Raw genomic sequence first — 21,718 nt, forward strand, 5'->3', positions numbered from 1 at the left:
ACACAACTTAGAATGAGTATCCCTTAGAATCTTTCAAAGATATAGTAGTTTTCTGTTGTTAAAAGACTGCTAGATAACAATGTAGACCTACCTCTTCCTTTACTTACCTGTTATACTTCTCTCTGAATACTTGCCACTGTGAGATGAATTAACGGCTTTTGAAATAATAGTTTTCAGAAAGGAAATTCTCAACTATATGATCATGAATTTATATTAACATCCACCATAAATAATAGTCCTTGCAAAACACTTTTAAACTGGTATTCACATTGTTCTTAATGTGTAATTCATGTACGAGCATATGCTGTGAAGTAACAAAATGGCATACAGTAAAACTCATCAGCTCGATCAAATATGCATGCTTCCTTGAGATAATAATACAATTATGGGTCAGAAGGACTCTTCTGGAAATCTTCTTAGATTTTAGCTATTGTCCAAGAACAATGTTGTCCTAAATGTTTTGTGTCAGTTTCATGATTCTGAGTGCACCATAAAATCAGTTTCATGATTCTGAGTGCATCATAAAATCAGTAAAGTGTTAAGTATTGTTATTATTAGAACATGAGGTGCTGAACTAACAAGCTAGATGTCTTCTTTTTATAGCAATAAAGATGATAAATGCTACATTATTTTGCTACTATGTGATAATTATTCACAGAGAATCAGGGTTTCTGCTGTGATATATGTCTGCAGTTGTCTTGGATGGAACTCCAACAAATTTGAGACTGAAAAGTGATTAGTAGATTGAACTGTGAAATGTAAAATGTGAGCTCTTCTATAAAGGAACCTTCTCTGAAAATCTCCAGCAAATAGTGAAGTCTCCCATTCTAGCATCTGCTGACATTCCTTTGAAGTTTTTACTTTGTCTTTATTTTAATAGTGCCACTTAACAAGCCATTTGGTGAAGCTTGTAAACCTAAAATAACATTACATTTTTGTCACTCTTATTGTTGGAATGGCTGAAACACTAGTAAACAGTGCTATTCCACTGAATGCCCAAGGGAGAGACATGGAAAAAAAAAAAAACAACAAAAAACAAAACAAACAGCTGCGTGCTTCAAGAAAGAAATCGGAGGTCAAATGGTTTTCATGGGAGACAAACTACGTGGCTGGGACAATCGTGGCCAATTATGGGTTACAAAATCTCGCTTGAGGCTTTATCATGGCCAACTGCTGTATTGGCTTTCCACTTGTACATCTGTTCATGGGTGTGGATATCCATCAAAAGGGTTCTTTTTCTTGATTTTTTTTTTTTTTTTAGATAAGAAATCAAGGACAAGCTGTCAAGATAGGCTCTGTTGGAACAGATGTACCATGCCTCTTGCAGACTTGCTTGTGGTCTTCACATGAACAGCACACAGCTTCCTGTTCTTAAGCTTCTCCACAGTGAGCAATTTTCTAGAATAAGCCATGTTTTGTACACACATGATATACAGACAACGTGATTTCCACTGAGAAGCAGGATAACATGATGGTTAAAGACACTTTAAGGAATTTGAAAGCAAGATAACTTGTCTACATAAACAAGGCCAGTCTATTAGTTCTGAAGCATTTCTTGCTTTCTGCTTCTAATTCACTCAGTTGCTTCTATTTTCATGCAAACTCATTTCTAGCTCTTTTCCCACACTTATTAAAGCTGGTACTACAACCATTAGTTACAGCTGAGTTCAGATTTGAGCATGTTATTAAGAGTAGCTGTGCAGCTTAAGGCAAACCAGTCTGAAAAGATTTCTGGCTTAAACACTAGCAATTTCTGGAACCGAGTAACAATTATACCTCTTTCTTTTCTGAGTATCCAATTAAGTAACTAATTATAAGTCTGTATCTTGGTGTGCCATGAAGTATGGACTATCGTAACATGTTATGCTTATCATGGCATTCACCTCCTGCACAGAGGTGGGGCTTTTCTTTTGGAGGTCAGGGTTGTGGCCAACAAGCAGCTGAATAGTGGGAAGGCACTTCTTGCAAGCAGTCACTACTCTGTTTTATAAAGCTGGACTCATGAGTTACAGGTTCAAGTTTTACTTACAAGTTCTCCATGCCTTCATGCACAGAAAAACATTATAATTTTAAGTGTTTCTTAACTGAAAGCTGGAGGAGTTGTGATGAGTTTTTGTTCTTACAGTAGGTCATGAAGCCAAATAAACCTCAAACAAGTGGAGAAAGACATGGACTTTGTACCAATGAAGATCCTGGAGTTTGTTATCCCAGGATAACGAAAGGGACTTTGAAGTTGAATTGTAAAAATGTAGCATGCTATGAAATGCATGCTCCTCTTAAATGATAGGTTGCTCTGAAGCTCATTTCTCATCCTTGAGAGCTGGGCTCCTCATTTTCTATGCAGTGTTCATCCTCTGCAGTTTGAGAACAGACAAGACTAAGACATAGATTTCTTCTGATTTGACAGGAGAAAAATCTTAGACCCACACTGAGTGCCATTTCCATCTTGTCAGTGATATCTTGTCAGTGGCACTGGCTGAAAAGTAATAGAATTAGATTCCTGTTTCTTTGTTAGAGTAAACTATTTTAAGGAGACTTGTTGAGAAAGCATTTCAGATCCTGTATTTTACCCTATGAAATCTCTGTTTTTATTCTTAACTACATAAATATTCTTGTAGGAATATGTAGATAACACCACCTAGCAAATACCCATTTCAATCCACAAAACGGGTTTGCAAGATTCCTTGATGAGGCTTCTTTATGCAATGGTGTCATTTTCAGCATCTCTGTCCCTTGCTTGGTCCCTGGACTGGCAAGGACACCTCTAGATTAGAAACCTATAATTGCTATACATAAATAAATAAATAAATAAAATGTTTTAGGTATTTCCAAGTGGATTTAGAATGAGCATAGGAAGTGAAGGAGAGAAAAGGAAAATACTTGAAGTAACCATAGGAAATGTTGAAGTTAGAGATACTGGCATGCCTAGTCTTGCTAACAGATTTAGGTACCTACTTGCAAGCCCAGGCTGAATCTTCTGAGGGAAGGATCAGACTCCAAAACTGCTCCGGGGACATGGACTCCTATCCCTATCACTTCTGTGTTACTGAATTCCGAAGAGAGAGATCTCTGAGAGTGAGAAGCAAAGGAGAGAAAAGAGAATATGTGCATGACAAGACTAATGACTAGGGCATTTTCCTTCATGTCAAGGTAATTTCTTTTTTTTTGGTCTGGACCATAGGCATAGTTCTGCCTTCAGTATCTCTATTTTGAAAAACAGGAAAGCAAGAAAATGTTACTGAGCTCTGAGAAAAAAAAAAAAAAAAGTATGTTTGTTTGCCTGAGGCCAAGAAAATGAAACTTTGTATTTGATTTCACCTGCATTACTTGAAAGATCAAAAAGTTTGCTTGACATGGAGGGCAGAAGAAACTGGGGATTTGGTTTGAGACTCAAGGTAAAGAGATTATATTTTCTCAGCTTTTCCTGCCTTTTACTCTTTGGCAGAGAATCAGGTATACAAGAATAAAAGTTTATTTGTGGCAGGGGAGGAAAATTAATGCTAGATTTGACTGAGGTTGCCATTGATATTTTACATGGAGCTCTAATGAGATGCCCAAATCTAGGACTAAAATCCCTGTTCTCACAGAACAAATCAGCCTATGTTCTGGTTCATTAAGCAGCTCATTACATGTTCAGGTAAGCTTTTTCCACATTTGGCTGTTTCTCCAGGAATTAATGACTGTCATTAATTTGTTTTCTGTCCATGTATCATCTACTCCATTCAGTTTTTCTTCTATATTTTTCTAGTAGGAAGAGGTCACGAAGTTTGTTCTGTTGTATCACGCTATTGTTAAAGAGTTTTTATCGGCTTTACATGAAGACCATGCCCACAAGTTGAAAGTCTTGGCTTTAAATAAACCAAGAAAACAGGGAGAAAGAACTGAGGCCTCCTATAACAATCCACCCACTCAACCTGTTAAGTTTTCAAGAAACTCGTGGATGTTAGGTCCATGCTAGAGAACAGAGCAGTATGGATTTCTTGTCTCCCCTGGTAGCAATGCCCCAGAACTTTACCTTTAATTCTGGCTTGTTAATAGTGTTAAAAAAACATAAACAAAAAACATTAAAAAGCTGGCCAAAGCAGAATCTTTAAGCTTCAGAGATTTTTGATCTTATTAAAACTTCAGTAGTGGTAGAACACAGAATTTTGCAGTTATCATTGGCGCTAGAGAGACCACAGAAACTCCATGTGAGGCCTTGTGATTGCTCTAGATGGGTCACTGCAACAAAACTGGTCTGTAGTAGGCTTCATTGAGCTCTGTGAATGTGTCGTTTTGTTGTCAGTACTTTGAATAGTTTGAAGCCCTGGTTCAAAACTTCACTTTTTTCTTGGCTGGAAGTGATGTTAAAAGCCTTCCCTGGGGAAATCATACTGCTGGGCAATGAGTTAAAAATACTGATTTATCACATCTGATAGGTTAAAAACAAACAAAGAAAATGTATCTGTGCCAGTTTTAAAGTACAAGCTTCAAAATTATAAGGGGTGTGAGTTCAGAGGGACCCCAATACCTGCCATTCCCAGTTACCTACCTCTACATATTTCACTACACAGAAGGGGAGCTTCTGGGTCTGTGATCTCCAATGCTACCCCTATATTATAATGGGGACCTGAAGAATGAACTGTGGGTCCCAGATTTACCATGGAGACCCACTGTCTAAACATTAGCTGTTCTATTAACTAGCTTGTACATCTGAATTGACAGTATAGGCACAGGGGTTTTAGCTTGGCTTCCTGGGTGTCAGTCAACCCTGTCAGCCCTTCTGACCGTCCGGGTGCTGGTCAAGCTGAGCACTGGCTGTCTGCAGGTCCCAGGGTGATGGCCTAATGGTTGCTGTGTCTCCACAGCATTGAGCTGGTACCTGCCCTTAACCAAGGAAAGAAGAAAAAAACACATGCCTGCCTTAGCTGGAGTGTAACAGAGTTAGAGATATCTCCTGAATTAAGTTCTAGGTCAATAACAGAACTTGGAAGAAAATTGCATAGAATAGAATCATAGAACATCCCAAGTTGGAAGGGACCCATAAGGATCTTCGAGTCCAACTCATTATTTATTATTGCAGTCTAATACTTTATTATTACTTTATTATTTATTATTGCAGTCTAATATTTTGCATTAATGAGCTTAATTCTCTGAATCAGGCATCCATCCCTCATAGATGGATTTACAAAATGAAGGTAGGATCTACTGGTATATTGGTAGGATGCTTTTATTTATTTATTTATTTGTTTACTGATTGATTAATTATGTTGAGGAGAAAATAAAATGTGCTTTCAATCAACAGAAGCCCTTAGAGATCCAATTCTCTGTAGACTCACAGGGGGATGAACTAATGTAAATGACTGTTAACTTTGGCAGGCCTACTTCACACTCCAAAAAAATGATCATGTTGTATCACTGCTGAAGGTGTTTGTCTAAAAATGTCCTTCTGTTATGTTAGATGATGTATGAAGGTACCAGGAAAAGATGATCACATCTTCAGTGAGAACTTAAAGCCTCTGAAAGTGAGAACATCCTTTCCTTCCTGCAATAACAGTACAGAGGGTCAGCTTTTGCTCTTTGCATAAAAAGTACTGCAGAGAAGCACATGAAAGAAAGTGTTTTAAAAAATGCTCTGTTACATGAGGCACTTCATGCTATCAGCTCAAGTGCTTCTTGTTTTCTGATAAGACAAGTGAGCAATATGCAATACCGAAGAAACAGTGGAAGCAGTACAGTCCTTGAATCAGGCTTTCATGTTAAAATGTAAGTAAAATGCAAATGTCTATCTTGCTGCTGCATGCATTAAACCACAATGATAACACCGTTGAGCTGAGTAGGAAATCATTTTATGATGGATATTATTAACGGAATATGGTACAGGTAGATCAGCTAGATTGATGCATATTTTTATGAAAACTTGTCAAATTTCTTTTCTTCCTTGGGAAGTTGTGGGAGACTTTTAGCAGCATTTACCAAATATTTTCTGTAATAAGTTCATATTACAAATCGACAAGCTACAGTGAAGCTGTGTATTGTGGTGTATTTTAGTGAATTAGGATTCATGGCCCTGAATTAAAAAGTATCTTTTAAATGAAGAGATGATTGGACCCAGTATTGACCCCTAGGATATTCCAGCCTGTATTTATGTTTAGGATTGCCCTGACCCAGCTGCAGAGCCTTGGATTTGGCTTTGTTGAGCAGCATATTGTTCACACAGTCCCACCTCTCAAGGTCCCTTTGGATGACATCCCTTCCCGCCAGAGTGGCAACCACAATATGCAGTTTGGTGTCATCCACAGACTTGCTGAGGGTGGACTCCATCCCCCTGTCAGTGTCACCGACAAAGATGTTAAATAGTACCAGTCCCAATACTGACGCCTGAGGAATTGTCACCGGTCTCCACCTGGTTGACTGCAACTCTTTGAGTGCAACCATCCAGCCAATTCCTTATCCATCAAGTGGTCATGAAAGGTGAAAGGGAAGGTCCAGCAGGTGTTACTGCTTTTAGCAACAATGCCTCTGCTTCACCTTGAAATTCTTAGCTCCTGTCTCATCCCTCCCCTTTTTAGTTTCCCCACCTTTTAGATAACTTTCTTCTCTCCTCCTTAAACCCTCTTCCTCTTGTGAGACAGCCTCTTCCCTACTTTGCCATTACAGTCATTAGCAGATAGCCTATGACAGAGGGCCCTGACTTACCATGCTATAAAGAGCCCTTTACATGAAAACAAGCAAACAAGTTTTCCTGGTTTCCTGTCACCAGTGGAGGGAAAAATCATACTTTACCATTGCAATTCTTCTCCCTCCTCCTGTAAAATGCTACCAGCCTCATACACAGATGTGCACAGATGCCTCTCTCCCAGAGGTGTAAGTCAGAGGAAGGTAATACCAAAGGGCAGTGTATGAAAAGACAAGGGGTAAGGGGGAAGATGAGAGTTACAGAGCTATGAGACCAGAGAAGCAGGGTGACAGGTACAATAGCATATTGTGAGGTGTAAGAGCACATCATTTTTGTCAGGTATGACATGAAAATACATGAGAACATCCATGCCATGGTTTCCTGGAGATGTGGGGGCCCTCGAGTGCTCTAGAAGCAGTATCGCAAGGCTGGCAGCATCCAGGCTTTAGGGGCTGTTGGTAGCACTGCAGGAACCAGGAGTTCCTGACGTTTTCCTTCCCTGTCTGTAGCCACCCTTTGGTACTCTGGGTGTGGTACAGGGAGGATTATTGAAAATGTACCCCAAAAATTGATGCTTGTGGGAGTTGCTGGGAACATGTGGCAGAAGGAGGGAGTGATAGCCATTCTCTAGCTTTTGCTTACAGCCAGTGAATTGTGCACTGACATTGCAGGCATAAAGGACAGTCTGTCAGAAATCTCTTCCCCATACAGTTACTCACTTATCATGGCAAGACCCCCTCTGACCTTTTTCTTAGAGAGGTTCAATCCGTTTTGCTTACCAGCCTCTCTGTAAGAGATTTTTCTGGAGAAGCTGTTTTTGCAGCCCTCTTCTGAACTTAACATATTAACAGTATCTAAAGGATTGAGCAATTAAAGATATATTATTACTATTGCTATTACTGTTAGTACTACTATATTACTATTACTATTACTTTTACTATTACTATTATCATTATTATTATTTGTGTGTGTGATTTGGGTGTGTGAATCCTTGCAATGCTAGAAGTGGTTGTAACCTGATATCAGCCGGAACAGTTTGTAACATAATATCAGCTGGAACATGCCTGTGTATGTCACTCTGCCGTAATGACATTGCCCTATATTTACAAAAGCTGGTTAATGCTCAACGGATGAGATTAAGATAAATGTTTGTGGGGCAGAACCTGAGGAGAATCTTGTAACAGCAGCACATGAGGGATGTATTCACATATAATGTAGCAATAGCACTTTTTACTAAACAGCTTTCTTTTGTTAAATAACTTTGTGCTCAAGCATGATCTGATTGAACGGATTAAATAAATTTTCAGAACCTGTAATTGCATTTTCTTTAGGCACGGTAAGTCACAGCAATGGCAGCATCAAACAAATAGAATGATTCAGACCCTCTGAATCATGAGATTTAATAAAGAATGATCCATTAAATGCAATATTGCCTCCCTAAGAGCTTCTCTTACACTTCAGGCCAGCAAGCACCTATCCTTCCTCCCTCAGCTTGGACGGGAATTCATTACAGATCCAATGTGCCATCACAGCAGACGTGCCTGCTTCTGTCTGAGGATGTCCCTGCACAGAGTGAAGCTTCAGGAGGGGACTAAGTCAATCTGAATGCTCAAGAAAATGTCAGTACTGCCTCAGCCCTGACTCCCAGCTCTCATAAAGTCATCTTGCCCCGTCTGAGCCTGGTGGTCCAGCAAAAACAGACTTAGCTGGGGCTTTTATGAGCTAAACTGCCTTCTAGTGTTTAGTGAGCTGAACTGCCTCACTGAGACAGTGCCAAGTGCCAGAGCAGGTAGAAGGGGGGAAAAAGAAGAAACACTACCAGGAGATGAGGTCTGGGAAGAGGAACCACTCCGTTGGCAGCAGCAGGCTGTTAGACCATTGTATTTTTTCTTCCATTTTTCACTTTCTACTTCATCGCCTACCAGGGCACTCCCTTCCTCATTGTACCAGATTCTCCAACATCTCAATTTGCCTTTTACCCTCTATCCTGTCTCTGGTCACATTTTCTGGCCTTCTCCTCCTCTCTGCCGGTTCCTGTGGCCAACCCAGAAACCTATTACCTTCTGCTGAGGTCAGTCAGGCTTCAGCCTCAGAGGAAAGTATGGAAAATGGCAGGTCCTTTTGGCAGGTACCTTATTCTTCCAATGACTCAGAGATGTTTCCCTGTCCAGTAGCCCACTGCTGCCTGAATAATCTCTTCTTGCCTTAGCTGTGCCATGCCACTGTAGACCTTAGCTGCTAAAGACCTCTTGCTCCTAATGGATGTGGGTTCCAGTATTCGTGGTCGTGAGAATCCCAGCAACCGGACTCCTAGTGCTTGTGCAGAGCCCTTTGTCATGGCCACGGAATAGTTACAGGTGTGTCCCGCCTCCTCCCTAGAGGAACCCTATCCCACAAAATGTGTCACCACTTTGACCTCTGCTGGCAAGCTGCCGGCTTGGCTGTTTTGACACGTAGGTTGCAATGATCTGGCAACCAACTTACAGTGGCTCTAGGTTCAAGGCTGAAAGTCCCTATTCTAGGCCACTGGTGAGAGTTCAAAATAAATAAGAAGAAAAAAGTGACTTCAGCTGTGGTACTCTGCATTAATCTCACAAAAGAGGGTCAGAAAATGCTTCAGCAAGCAAATAAATTTGCAACGACACTATTCATTTAAATTTACGTATTTATGTATCTCTACTTGTCCATCTCTTGTACACACATGCATTTTTACTCAGCATACGCAGAAAAGTGAGCAGTAGTTCATGATGCCAAACCTTTTTCTTTGCAGAATGTCTCCTGAAACACAGTGGTCTCTGGGCAAGAGCAAGAGCTGGTCAGTGGCAATGCGCATGCACTGCAGGAAACATAGCCTAAATATCCACTTGCCAGCAGTCCTAACTTCATCAGTGGCTGCTCTGTGCCCTTCAGTAAGGCAACCTAACCTCTCTTCATCACAGTCCTTCACACAATACCTGGAGATAATAACCCTTAGACCCAGTGTAAATAGGTTGATGATTTAAAGATGAAAAATTTATAAAATGACACTGTATTGCTTTACTTGCAAAAATTACAAAGCATTCTGCACAGTACACTGCAGCCAGCTCTAAAAGCTTCAAATTTCTAATGGCGCCTTTTAAAAGCTTAAAGTACAATACTTGTATAACGCATGACCTATTACTGCAGTCCCTGACATTTGGGGAAGTTCTCACTTCTTTTAATATATAATTTTGGAACTATGCTTTCTCCAGCTGGAAAATATCCCAATTAGAGAGAGTTTATTTTTCCTTTAACAGTCCCCACAGCATTAAGAAAACAGGGCCCAAATATCCAGACTAGGTTCAATATGCAAGAACATGTCAGAAGCTGAGGAGAGGATGGCTCAGTGCCACCAGTAAGAGAACAGTACATCAGTTACAAAGCAGGGAAAACAAGCAGAAAGCATGCCAACTTAGGAGAATTTCTTTGCTATGCCTTCAGTTTCAGGGCCATACATTAGAAAGTGTCCTGGCAATTATTCTGAAACTTCAGGTATGCCTCTTCTAAGATCCTCTAAAAATTCTTTCTTACCTAATAATTCAGAATACATATTTTTTGTGGTACAAAGATGACATATATAACCAGCAGTCTCTACGTACCTGCTGAATGGAGTCTTGTGCTTGTTGGATCAGAGCCCTTAGTTCAACACTAGGAAAAATGTTGCATAATTTCTTTCACTTTATGAAACACATCTGTTCAAAAGCCAGTTCCAGTTGTTTGAGACTGTTCCTCCCCAGTTTTCCTCTAGTAACAATTTGTGAGTTAGGGAAAACATTGGGTGCAAGAGGTTACCTCTCCTTGGCCTAAGTATTTGGGTTTGTTTCCATGTGTCTACTTTTATATGATAAAGACTGTCAAGTTTTAGCAACTGTCTCCTGACAGAAGAACTGTTTACACGGGAGTGTACCAAAGCAATTGTTGTTTTATTTGTCATTGAGCCCATGCTGTTCTCTGTAAAAATCTAAACCCGGGGCAGAAACATGACCATATAAAGAGTTGAAAACTCATCGCAAACAGAAAGCCTTGAATAAATAGGTTATTTTCAGCTCACTGTCCTGTTTTAATAGGTTTTATGACAACTACTAGCCAATAAGAAATTATTTTGATATTGTAGAAGTCTTACCACAAGAAAAAAGGCAATAATTGTTTAATATTTTATTTTCATTTATTGCTAATGTAAACCCTACACCAGTGTTGTATTAGAGGTAGAAGACAAAGGAACGAAGCCGCTCAGAATAAGGCTGATGAGTAAATGACACATGCAGTTTTCTGGTCTAGCAAGGAGCTGTTTTAATGCAGTTTTTCACATGTTAGTCTCACGGTGAATCAGATCTCTTTATAACCTTGCTCATCCCTATTGCACTGTGGAAGTATAACTTTTCCTTTACAATTGGTCAGGCTATTTCTTGGAGCTGTTCTGCAAATCAGGCTGTAGCAGTGCCTGGCACTACCCTGTGTACCCGGACACTCTTCATGGGGGGCTGCTGGCACCTGTGAGTCCTTTCAGTTGTGCTGCCACCTGTCCCCCTGAGTCGCACTGCTCTGCCAAGCTGTACACATTGTTCCCACTCCTATCCGTGTACCTTTGCTTCTTACTTCTACGCTATATCAGCTTCTCTCCAACCGTGGTCACAAATGGTAGGGAGTCATGAAGAGACTCAGAGAAGGTCATGAAAAGACTCAAAAGAGACCACAAAATACTGGAAGATGTACGGTTAGTTGGCAGCAGCATGGTACTTCTCTGGGTGAGGAAATGAATGCTTATGTTTGCATCCAGTAATGACAGCCTGTTCTTCCTTTCCTGAGCTGGAGGAGCAGAGCTTCTGCCAGCTCAGAGGAAGCAGAGGGACAAAAGGAGGTGCCCAGGAAAGCATCTGAGACACAAAAAGAAGAACTAAAAAGCAGGGTTGTGGTGGGTTGTCATGCTTTCAGAAAATTCTAGAAAAACTGCTTGAAATTTATAATGCTTTCTCTGTACCCCAAACTACTGAAAATTCCCTCTCTACTTATGCTTTCCAAAACAGGGAAAACCTTCACAATGGAAAACAACAATATTAATGAGAAATAATTTTCTATCTATCACCTGAGTTCCTTGGTATGCCTCGTGGTCTCTCTGTTTGATAAAATAAAGCTCTGCATGACAGGGTCCAAAGGTTCTAATCAAATAGCACTCATAAATCTAATAAATAGTGCTAATAAAACAGATCTAAAAAATAGACCAATAAAGTAGAAGTCATCTCAGTGCTCTTGAACTATAGTTTTATGAGCTTATTATTTGAAAACAGAACAGACTTGCCATGTTCACCAGCAGTCACCCACAAATCCCTGACTATTCGGGGAGGTCTATAAATGTAGTAATGGGGTGGTGACTATCTCCCACTCCTTGCACGGATCCATACAGCACTCTCACAGAAGCCAAGGGAATATGGAGCAGCATCAAGTCCACCATCCTTGTTGCTGCCCACAGTGGTATTTCCAGAGCTTCATGCAGACTTATTAAGGCAAGAAAAATACTGAAATCTTACCATTAACTGTACTATTTAATTGTTTTATGTTTAAATGAACTTTTTTTTTTTTTTTTTTCATTCACTTGGCACTCTGCTATTACTGTTATTAACAATAACTGTGTAAGCCATCTAGGTGTATTACGGAAACACAGCTCACAGCATAGACCGTGAACCTTGAATAGCACTGAAATGTATCATATGCTCTTTTCTTCTTGTGCTTATCCACCCAACTCACATTTACACTTCTCATCTCCCCTCTCTTTCCTTAGTTTCAGGGTGTTTAGCTATGGCAAGCTCACACTGCATCTTTCTTCCTCCCTTATCTCAGGGTATACCTGCTGAGAATGTATTTTGCCTCTGCTGTGGCTCAGGGGTTGCTGAAGGGGAGCAGGGCCATGAGGTGCTGGGCTGGAGCTCCAGCAGAGCCTAGATGAGGCTATTGGTATGGGTGTGCCTGTGCTCTGTCCTCATGCCCAGCAGCCCATGGCACCTCAGGGTGGATGTCTGTCCTTTCCGGTGCCAGTGCCAGCGCCTGGGAGAGCTGGCAAACCCCTGCGAGCCTGGCAAGGGGATAGGCCCAGGCACTGAGCCCCAGCGACGCCGCTGACAGCCTGCCTGCCAGTGCTCTGAAATGTTACCCTCACGTAGTTTGGCTTCCAGGTAGCATGTGGGTAAATATTTACACAGGCAGCCACAGTCATAGATGATGTTCACATCAGCTTTTTTTGATCCTGATGGTACCTTTCCTTCCCCTTCACACCTCCGTTGGCATATTTGGAGAACCTATTTTTACTCTTCCTTGAGCTGTGATAAATGCATATGTACCAGCCAGATAACACTTGTTTATTGTTAATAATTGACTTTGAAAGAAGGTTCATTATAAATGAACAATTCTTGCAATTCTTAACTGTAAAGGAAGCCCGGCTTTGGATAAACCAAAGAGAAAATTAAAGATCACATTCCTTCCTTCCTTCCTTCCTTCCTTCCTTCCTTCCTTCCTTCCTTCCTTCCTTCCTTCCTTCCTTCCTTCCTTCCTTCCTTCCTTCCTTTCCAGAAAGGAACAGAAAATAAAAGATGGCCTTGTTCCATCCTCACATCCTTTCCAGCTGTCTGGACTCTTCTAGAATCTTTTGAGTTTGGGCTGAGTGTTAACTTATACCACTGATGCCCAGCTTACCCATTTTGAAAACAACACAGTTCATCTTAAATACCACTGTACACATTCTTGTGTTTCTTGAGTGAGTTTGGTAAAGAATAATTTCTTTTTCACTGGAGCCAGTGCTTGAAACTGTAATGAAGATAAACAGGAATGCCTTTGCTAGAAGTTAAAAGCTAGCTTGGGAAGATAAACTCTTATTGTTATTATATAGCCTTCTCAGAAACTTATAAACTTACTAAATACTTGAGTGATGGGACTAAATCTGTATTTCACCAGTATCTGCAGATAATGAATCAGCGAGAACACTGCTTTCCCAGCTGTGACTTCATCAAAGGCGAAGCAGAGGTGAAAACGCCTCGCTGTGGCTCCCCTGCTGCTCCATTAGCAGCAGAACTGCATTCACCTCACTTACATCCAGCTATTACATCTCTCTGCCAGCAAGCCTTTGTGTTGCTTTTCCTCTGCCTGCTGAAGAAAAGCAGGTGCCGTGCCGGTGAGTGCTGGCATCCATCTCTCTGCCCACAGGCACGGGAGGGCGTTCGTGTTTGTCTCGTGCCATCGGCCAGGCAAGACCATTCTTGCTGCTCTGCCTGGCAGGCTGGAGGAAAAGTGTCTGGAGTACCTTGCTGCTCTGGGAAGCCTGCCTCCAGCGCTCTCCCAGGAGCCCAGCCCCACCCTGAGGATGGATCCCTCCTGCTTGGGTGGGGGCTAGGGGAGGGAGGCCTGATGCGTACCCAGCTATGTGTGTGCAGTAACGCCCAGAGGTCCTGCATGGGGATCTGGGCCCTTTTGGGCACTCACAGCAAACAGGAGGATCGACATCTTCTTTACGCATCAGGGAGCTGAGGAAGACTTCGGTCGGCAGCACTCACCTGTTGCTTCCCATGTGGGAAGCGGTAGCCATGGAGCTGGAGCAGACCCATCTCTGGCGTGGCGGGGTGAGCTCGATGTCTGTACCCTGCACGTCGTAGCACGCAGTCTAGTTAAAGCTGATGGGAGCAAAGACATGCATGGTGAAGAAGAGATGGTAAGGGTAGAAGAATTAGGCTTGGTAAAGCTAAAAACAGAGATTGGTGAAGTCTTAGAAAGAAGAAAAAGAAAATAAAATGATCAAGCTACTGTTGTACAGACTATTTGCCAGGTGATAACATGGAAGGATGTTGTTCATAACAAATCATAAGTTGGTTTTCTCTTAAAGCAGCCATTTACAGAAATGTTCCCAAAGTTGGGTAGTATATCTCACATGAACACCCAAATATGCTTTGAGACTTCTTACAAGTTTTTACTCCTTCAAACTTCTATTCGTCCATCCCTCTTTATTGCCACAGCTGGAGGATACCTCTGTGAAGAGCATGCTGAATCTTTTCAATTTGTATTCCCCTATAATTTCATGTTTACTTTTTATCTTGGTTCATTTTCATGTACAAAATGTTTCATCTGAATGGAAAGCTACAAGCTAAAAACTAAATTATTAGCTTTATTTGTTGTATTAGCTCTCTTGTAGTAATGTGTACAGAAATAGTTATCAGTGCATATAAGTTGTACCAAGCCCTGAATAGATATGGACAGGAGAATTAAGCCATATTGAATATAATCTCTGGCTGTGTTTAATTAAACATTTTAAATAAATATAGCTAGTCATTTAACAATAGGCAAATTTGGATGTTTTCTTACCCTGAGAGAACCTTTCAGTGAGTTTATTTTTCAAAGATAATGCTTTATATTTACAGTGCAGAATAAGTTTAACTAAATTAACGACATTTTGTCTAAGCCTGGAATTGTTTAAGGAGGTGCAAGAAATTTTTAAATACAGATTGAGGATCCTATCCTTACTGTGAACGGAGAGGTTTTTGTTCCTGGCTTGGTTTGTTAAGTTCCAGTGAAATCAAACCCTCCACGTGTGACTCATGCTCTGATTGTTGCTGCTCTACTAGAAATTCCCCATGTTGGCATTTATGTAACATTGGTCAAAATGCCTTTGTCATATTGACATCTTGATTCCGGTGTGGCATACGGTACAGAGGGATGGAAAAAAATCTTCAGATTTTACAGAACCAGATGGAAAAGCTCCAAATGAGGAAAGCTTTAGACTACTTGAAGAATAGAAATGGTCAAGCTCTAGTGCCAGATGAGCCTCTTTGTTTGGCAGTGGATATACTCCAAAAGCTGCCTGAGGCAGGAAGGCAATCCACTTACCAAGCAGCAGGAGGGAAGGCACTTCTAGGACACATAATTTTCCCCCCTTGGAGCTAGGGGAAAGGTTTCAATTAGAGATGGGTGAACCTGGTGGTGTGAGGTTTTGCAAACCTCTCCAGCAGATTTATTTTTTGCTTCACAACCATAGCCTAAGTTTCAAACTCTTCTATTATGCACTTTGAACTCAGCTAATTCTATCTAGAAGAACAGGTAATTTTTCTCTCTTTCTTTTGGCAAATGTGGAACCTATGTTATTATATAATGCAACTGAGACCAGCAAAACTGAATGTCTGGTAAATGTTACATATGTACGGGACTTGCAATTTAGTTATGTATTTCTTTCTTCCCCACCCTTTCACAATGAGGTTTCCTATTGCCTCTCTTAAAGGTATAGCAGAGAACAAGAAGCACAGGGGAGAACCGCATCTGTGTGGGGGTGTTGCATAGAGGGAGTCAAACCACCCCTATGCCCTTTCTGATGGGTTTCTGTGTGCAGGTGTAGAAGTGTCTCTAGATAGAGCATCCCTTTGTAGAAGCTGACTGGACATCAGGGCTGCCTGAATAATCCCTGCCCTCCTGTTCTGGGGCTCAGTGCAAACTCTGTGACCATGGTAAGAGAATCCAGGAGGATCCCCATGCAGCAGCCTAGCAAAGTGCATTGCCAGAATCCTTTTGAAGCCTCAATGAAAATTAGTACTCTTGTCTCCTCTACTCTGCCCTAATGCTTACCTGCCCCGAAGAAGCTGGCTCATGAGGAGAGGAAAGAGGGAACACTTTAATTTCCCCTTCTGCCTTCTTACCTTCTAAGCATGTAAACTAGAAACAAGCCCCAAATTTGAGTGGGAATTCAGCTCTCAGAAAGAATCCTGCCCACCCACCCACTGCCACTTACAGCTTCACTCGCAATAAATGCAAATGGTAAGTGACTTCATTTTCTCACTTGCACTAGAAAATGGTTAAGTAAGATTTAACAGGCTTTATGGAAGTCTTTGTTGATTCAGGAAACTCCCACATTATTGACAGTATTTTTTTTCAAGAATTTTTCAAAATTAATCATTGAGTTAGGTGTTATTTTCTAGTAGCATTGCCCAATGCTAAGGAACAAATCTTCAATGATGTGGAGCATCTGGATAGAAAATATCTCAGTGTTTGCAGAGTGTATTTTATAAATTGGCTTGGAAAATCCTGTTTACTGATTTGGTGGGGTGGAGGGGAGGAAGAAGAGGAAAGGGAAAGACAAGGGATAAACGGAACTCTGTTCTAGCTGTTGCTGGTCCATCTGCCAAAGCTGTAATGAGATACTTGTAAAGCAGTAATCAACTGTATCAGTGCTAAATTTCATTTAAAGTAGGGATGCATGGTAAAAGAATCTATAAAGGATTAGAGTGCTAAATTTCTCTGTTAGCTTTCCAAAAAATGTTCTGGTTGTCATGAGATAATTCAAAACTCATTTAGAATTGCTTTCCCAAAGGAAATATTAGGAAACTTGGCACAAGTATATTTTTCTGACTAAAATACTTGACATTTTGGTTGATGATGAAACACGATCCCCAGGGCTGAAGAGTCTCCTGAGAGTTAAGTTCCTGGATGTCAGTGACTCTTTGCCTTTCACTTTGCTACCTTTGCCTTTGGTCTTATTTGTGAGTGTGTACATGCATTTGCCTAATTCACGGCCTCCTAATAACCTTCCGAATTAAAACCTTGTCCCGCCCACGGACCCCAGATGGTCTGTAACATCACCACAGCTGTTCTCAGCAGCAAGTAGGCTATGTACCTCGCCCCATCTCAGCCCCCTGCAGCACTCCTAGGCCTGCTCCCAGAAACACTGCAACCTGCCCTTTGGGGTTTGGGCTCCAAGTAGTCATTTCCTCTTCATTTTGTCACTAAAACATCCTTTTATTTTTTTTATTTTATTTTTTTTTTATTTTTTTTCACCCCAATCCTCAGTTTTAGATGGCAATGCTTTCCAAGTGGAGTTAACAGTCTGGAGTGGAGTTAACAGTCTGGAATTCAGATTGTAGCAAGTTTCCAAGCTGCTGTGTCTGGCAGGTCTGATCTACTTCAGATCACTTGCTGTGGCAAGGTCATGGGCACTGTACTTCATGAACAGCCCTGTGGAACCAAAAGGTGTGCCACAGTCTGCAACACATTTGCAAACATTTTAGATCATCTCTTCAGCATTTCTGCCAATTATCCCAATTACCACTCCCTGCTGATTCTTGCAGCTTTGTGCCATAATCTCCCCTTTCAGGGCAGAGTCAGGAGAGCTGCTCTGTGAAGCTAACCTACCAGTACTTGAAGGCCTTTGTCCGATTTAAGGCTACTTCTCCTCTTGCAGATAGTAGCAGAATCCAGAAGACCTCTTTCCTAGGTGGCCCCAGGACACGATTTCCTGGGTCAGCTCAGACTCAGTTACAAGGAGGGAGGGATGTCTGAGAGCCTGCCAGCCCAGCAGTCCATTCAGGACACAAGGTGTGACGTGGAAGCACAGAGACATGCTCCTGCAGTGCCAGCATGTTGTCCTAGTTTCAGTTAGGGCAGAGTTAATTTTCCTCCTAGTAGCTGGTAGGGTGCTATGTTTTGGATTAGGATGAGAAGAGCGCTGATAACATGATGATGTTTTAATTGTTGTAGAGCAGTGCTTACACCAAGCCAAGGACTTTTCAGCTTCTTGCTCTGTCCTGCCAGCGGGCAGGCTGGGGGTGCAGCAAGAGCTGGGAGGGGACAGACTCAGGACAGCTGACCCAAACTGGCCAAAGGGGTATTCCATACCATCTGACGTCATGCTAAACAACATATAGGGGTGGCTAGCCGGGATGGGGGAGCCGGCTGCTTGGGGATAGACTGGGCATCGGTCAGCGGGTGGTGAGCGAATGGCTGTGTGGTGTTTAGCTGCTGGACGGGTTAAACCACAACACATGTGCATGTGTCTAAGGCTCTCACCTGTGTTCACCAAACAACCAGCACAGCCAGATGTTGCCAGCCCCTTTACAGCTTTGACCCCCTCATCCCTTTCATGACCTGACTGCTTAATATTTGGTGACTAAAGCTCCTGTGCCAGACAGAGTTGGTGCAAATCAGGCCCTGCTTTCTTGCTGTGCATTTACCTAAAGCAGAGGGGCAGAGCAGAGAGCTGGGGAATGCCGACACGTTAAACCGCTGCACTTAGCTTCCTCAGGGCCACGAACTGAAAAAAACAACATCTCGTGTTCTTCAGGGCAGTTTATAGCAGCTCAGATGGAAATTAATAATCAAGCAAAACACTGTGATACTGAAATAGGAATGCCCACACTGTACCTGGCATCAGGGAAAAGGATTTACTTATCCTGTACGTAAGATCTTTCTGGCATGAACTTTCTTTGTCTTATATTATAAGAAAATGTTTCAGGGTCCTTTTCACTAAAGGGTGTATTGGCAAGTGGAACATAAACAGGCCCTTTTGGCAGAAATATTAGCTGAACTATTTTTTTCCCCATTCTCAAAGGTTATTCTCTCTCCTCCCTCACATCCTCTACCCCATGCACATTTGCAAATCAGATTTGCAAATCAGAGCTTCTTTGTACCTGGGAGCACCTCCCCAAGTCCTGAACTCCTCCTGGAAGAAATCTCTAGTTCAGAGCTTCTTAAAACCATCTTTTGTTGTAGCACAGCTAAGTCAGTCTCCATTAATGACACATAAGCACTGATGAAAAACAGCTAAGACAAAAACTAGTTTCTGACTCTTCTTACTCTTCGAAGTTGAATGCACACAAAATTTCTTTAAGTAGAGAGTATTTGAACGTCAGTATCTCCAGCTTGCAGGAAGTTATTACCTCTTATGGAAATACTGCACCAATAGCCCTAGATAGTGTTATTGACAGTCTGCTGTGATGAGTTTTGAAATGCAGCAGACTCAGTGAAGGTGTGACATCATGAGTGAAAAGACTTGGGGCTGCTTCAGTTTCTGTTACAAATTGAATATGATTCCTTCTACTTTCTCTTTCTCTAGACTGCTAAGTTTTTGAGAAATGGTGTTAGCATAAAACAGACCATAGAGTAATGCTGCTGGATGCAGTTCAATGACTAGAGCATTTCTTATTTCTCTTCTTTGCTCCTGAAGGGTGTCAGGCATGATAACTTTAGATTTAGATTTTCAAATCTAAGTTATTATTATATACATATTTTATGTCAGAAGTATGTATTGTGTTTGTATATACAGGTCTGTGTATATGCATGTATAAATAAATACCTGCATGTGTACACACTTATACACATATATGTGTTCTTGTAGCCTGTAACTCTGTAAATTACGTAGGCCTTATAATTTTAAAGCTGAGAGCTTTTGGCCGAAATCAAATCCTTATATTATATACCCTATTACATTTTCAGTAAGAGAAATTCCCTGCTCTGAGCAGTTTGCAGTCTAAATAAGCAGAGAATTGGAGATTATGCAAGTGCCAAAATAGGTAAAATGAGCCCTGGTTAACACTGTAGTACTCGGATGAGTTGATAGTTCTGCAGTGCAGGTGACTTCATGCTGATGGAGATATCTCTGCTTGTCTTACCTTCCTGAACAACATTAGCTGAGCTGGCACAAGCTCGCTCTTGCTGACACTGTTGCACTGTGCCTAGGTTTCCCTGTGGTGGAAGCACCCAGGAGAAGTTGGAATTTGCTCTGAGCAGACTAGCTAAGCTGGTCAGCTGTATACTGTGTCTCACAACTGTGCACTTGTGTGCATACCAGAGATTTGATACCACATGTAGGAGAGTGAGCTTGGAGCACTGCACACGTGCAGAGCATCTTCTGTTTACATGCACATGTAGTACTCTCAAATGCTCAAAATGTTAATATAAGCATGGACTGATCAAGATTATTATTTTATGCAGACTCCAGGTGCTTTTCTCAAAAATCGTGAAATAACCTCATCTTCCACTAGGCAGTTGCTGCAGAGCAGGAGTGGCAGGAGTATAGATCTACACTAAGAACAGAAATGCGTTTATTTATTCCTACTAGCACCACTGAGCTCAAGGAATCGTAGGACCATAGAACATCCTGAATTGGAAAGGACACACAGGGATCATTGTATTCAATTCCTCTGTCCTCCAAGGACAGAGTACAGTTTCTGGGGACTCAGTCTAGAAGTTTGACTTGAATTTTGCAGTTGGCCCCAAGAAAATGAAAAATCAAAGCAATATCTAGCATGCCTCTTCTGCTCCTCAATGTAAATATGTGCCCACTGTTGTTTACAATAGTGTATATTGTGCTGTCACACAGTGCTTACATGTGCTCTAGCTAGGGTGTTAGCTTTTCCCCTTCCTAACATGGCCAGGGCAGAAAAACCTATCTATCTTTGCAGTTCTACAGAGCCAGGGAACACAGATTCCTGCAAATCCTAACATGACCCAAAACAGTACATCCGTTGTTGGTCTCCTTTTGCAACACAATTGAAATTCCTTTTCACAGGAAAACACATTTCCTACATCCTATGCTCGCTAAGTCTCAGAGAGTCCCATTGTGCAGAGCTACAAGAGGAGGTAGTACAGAGTATTTCTGCTAACAGCATTGCAAAAGCATCTGGACACCTCACTGAAGAAGGGAAGCAGTTAGTGTGAACCACTTTATCAGCAGGTAGATTGCAACATGAGGTTTTGTTTATGGTGAATGGTAGCAATAAGTGTATATTTAATTAACAACAAAAATATAATGTCATAAACCCATACACATCACTAAACTATTGCGCTACAAAGGCTTCTGACTTATTACAGAATTTATGCATGGAGTTCCTGAGAAATGTTGAGTCTCTTACTAGGGAAAATTTCTCATAATTTTTTTCCTTAAAAAATGAGTCTTTAGCTGATAAGAGATTTACTTCAAATTTCTCAGCAAACTTACGAAAATTAGAGAAGAAGTGATGTATCTTGCAGGCAAAAGTGTGGCTTAGTGGGCAGTGAGAGAGCAGTGGCCCAAGCACAGTGCCAGCTCTGCAGGGTAGCTCTCTTGATGTAAATTTGTATCCCACTATACCCAGCAGCAAATCCATCAAATATTCACAGTCCACTTTATTCCTATTTATGTGCCCATGTCATTATGCTGCTTAAGAAGTTCCCAAACAGGCAAACACTGGGAAAATACAGTGATATTTGTGAACTGGAGAAAAAAAGAAGAAAGGTCAGTTGGTTAAGGCCAAATTAGTACAGCAT

The sequence above is a fragment of the Cygnus olor genome, chromosome 1 (assembly GCF_009769625.2).
Source record: "Cygnus olor isolate bCygOlo1 chromosome 1, bCygOlo1.pri.v2, whole genome shotgun sequence".
NCBI classification, from domain to species: domain Eukaryota; kingdom Metazoa; phylum Chordata; class Aves; order Anseriformes; family Anatidae; genus Cygnus; species Cygnus olor.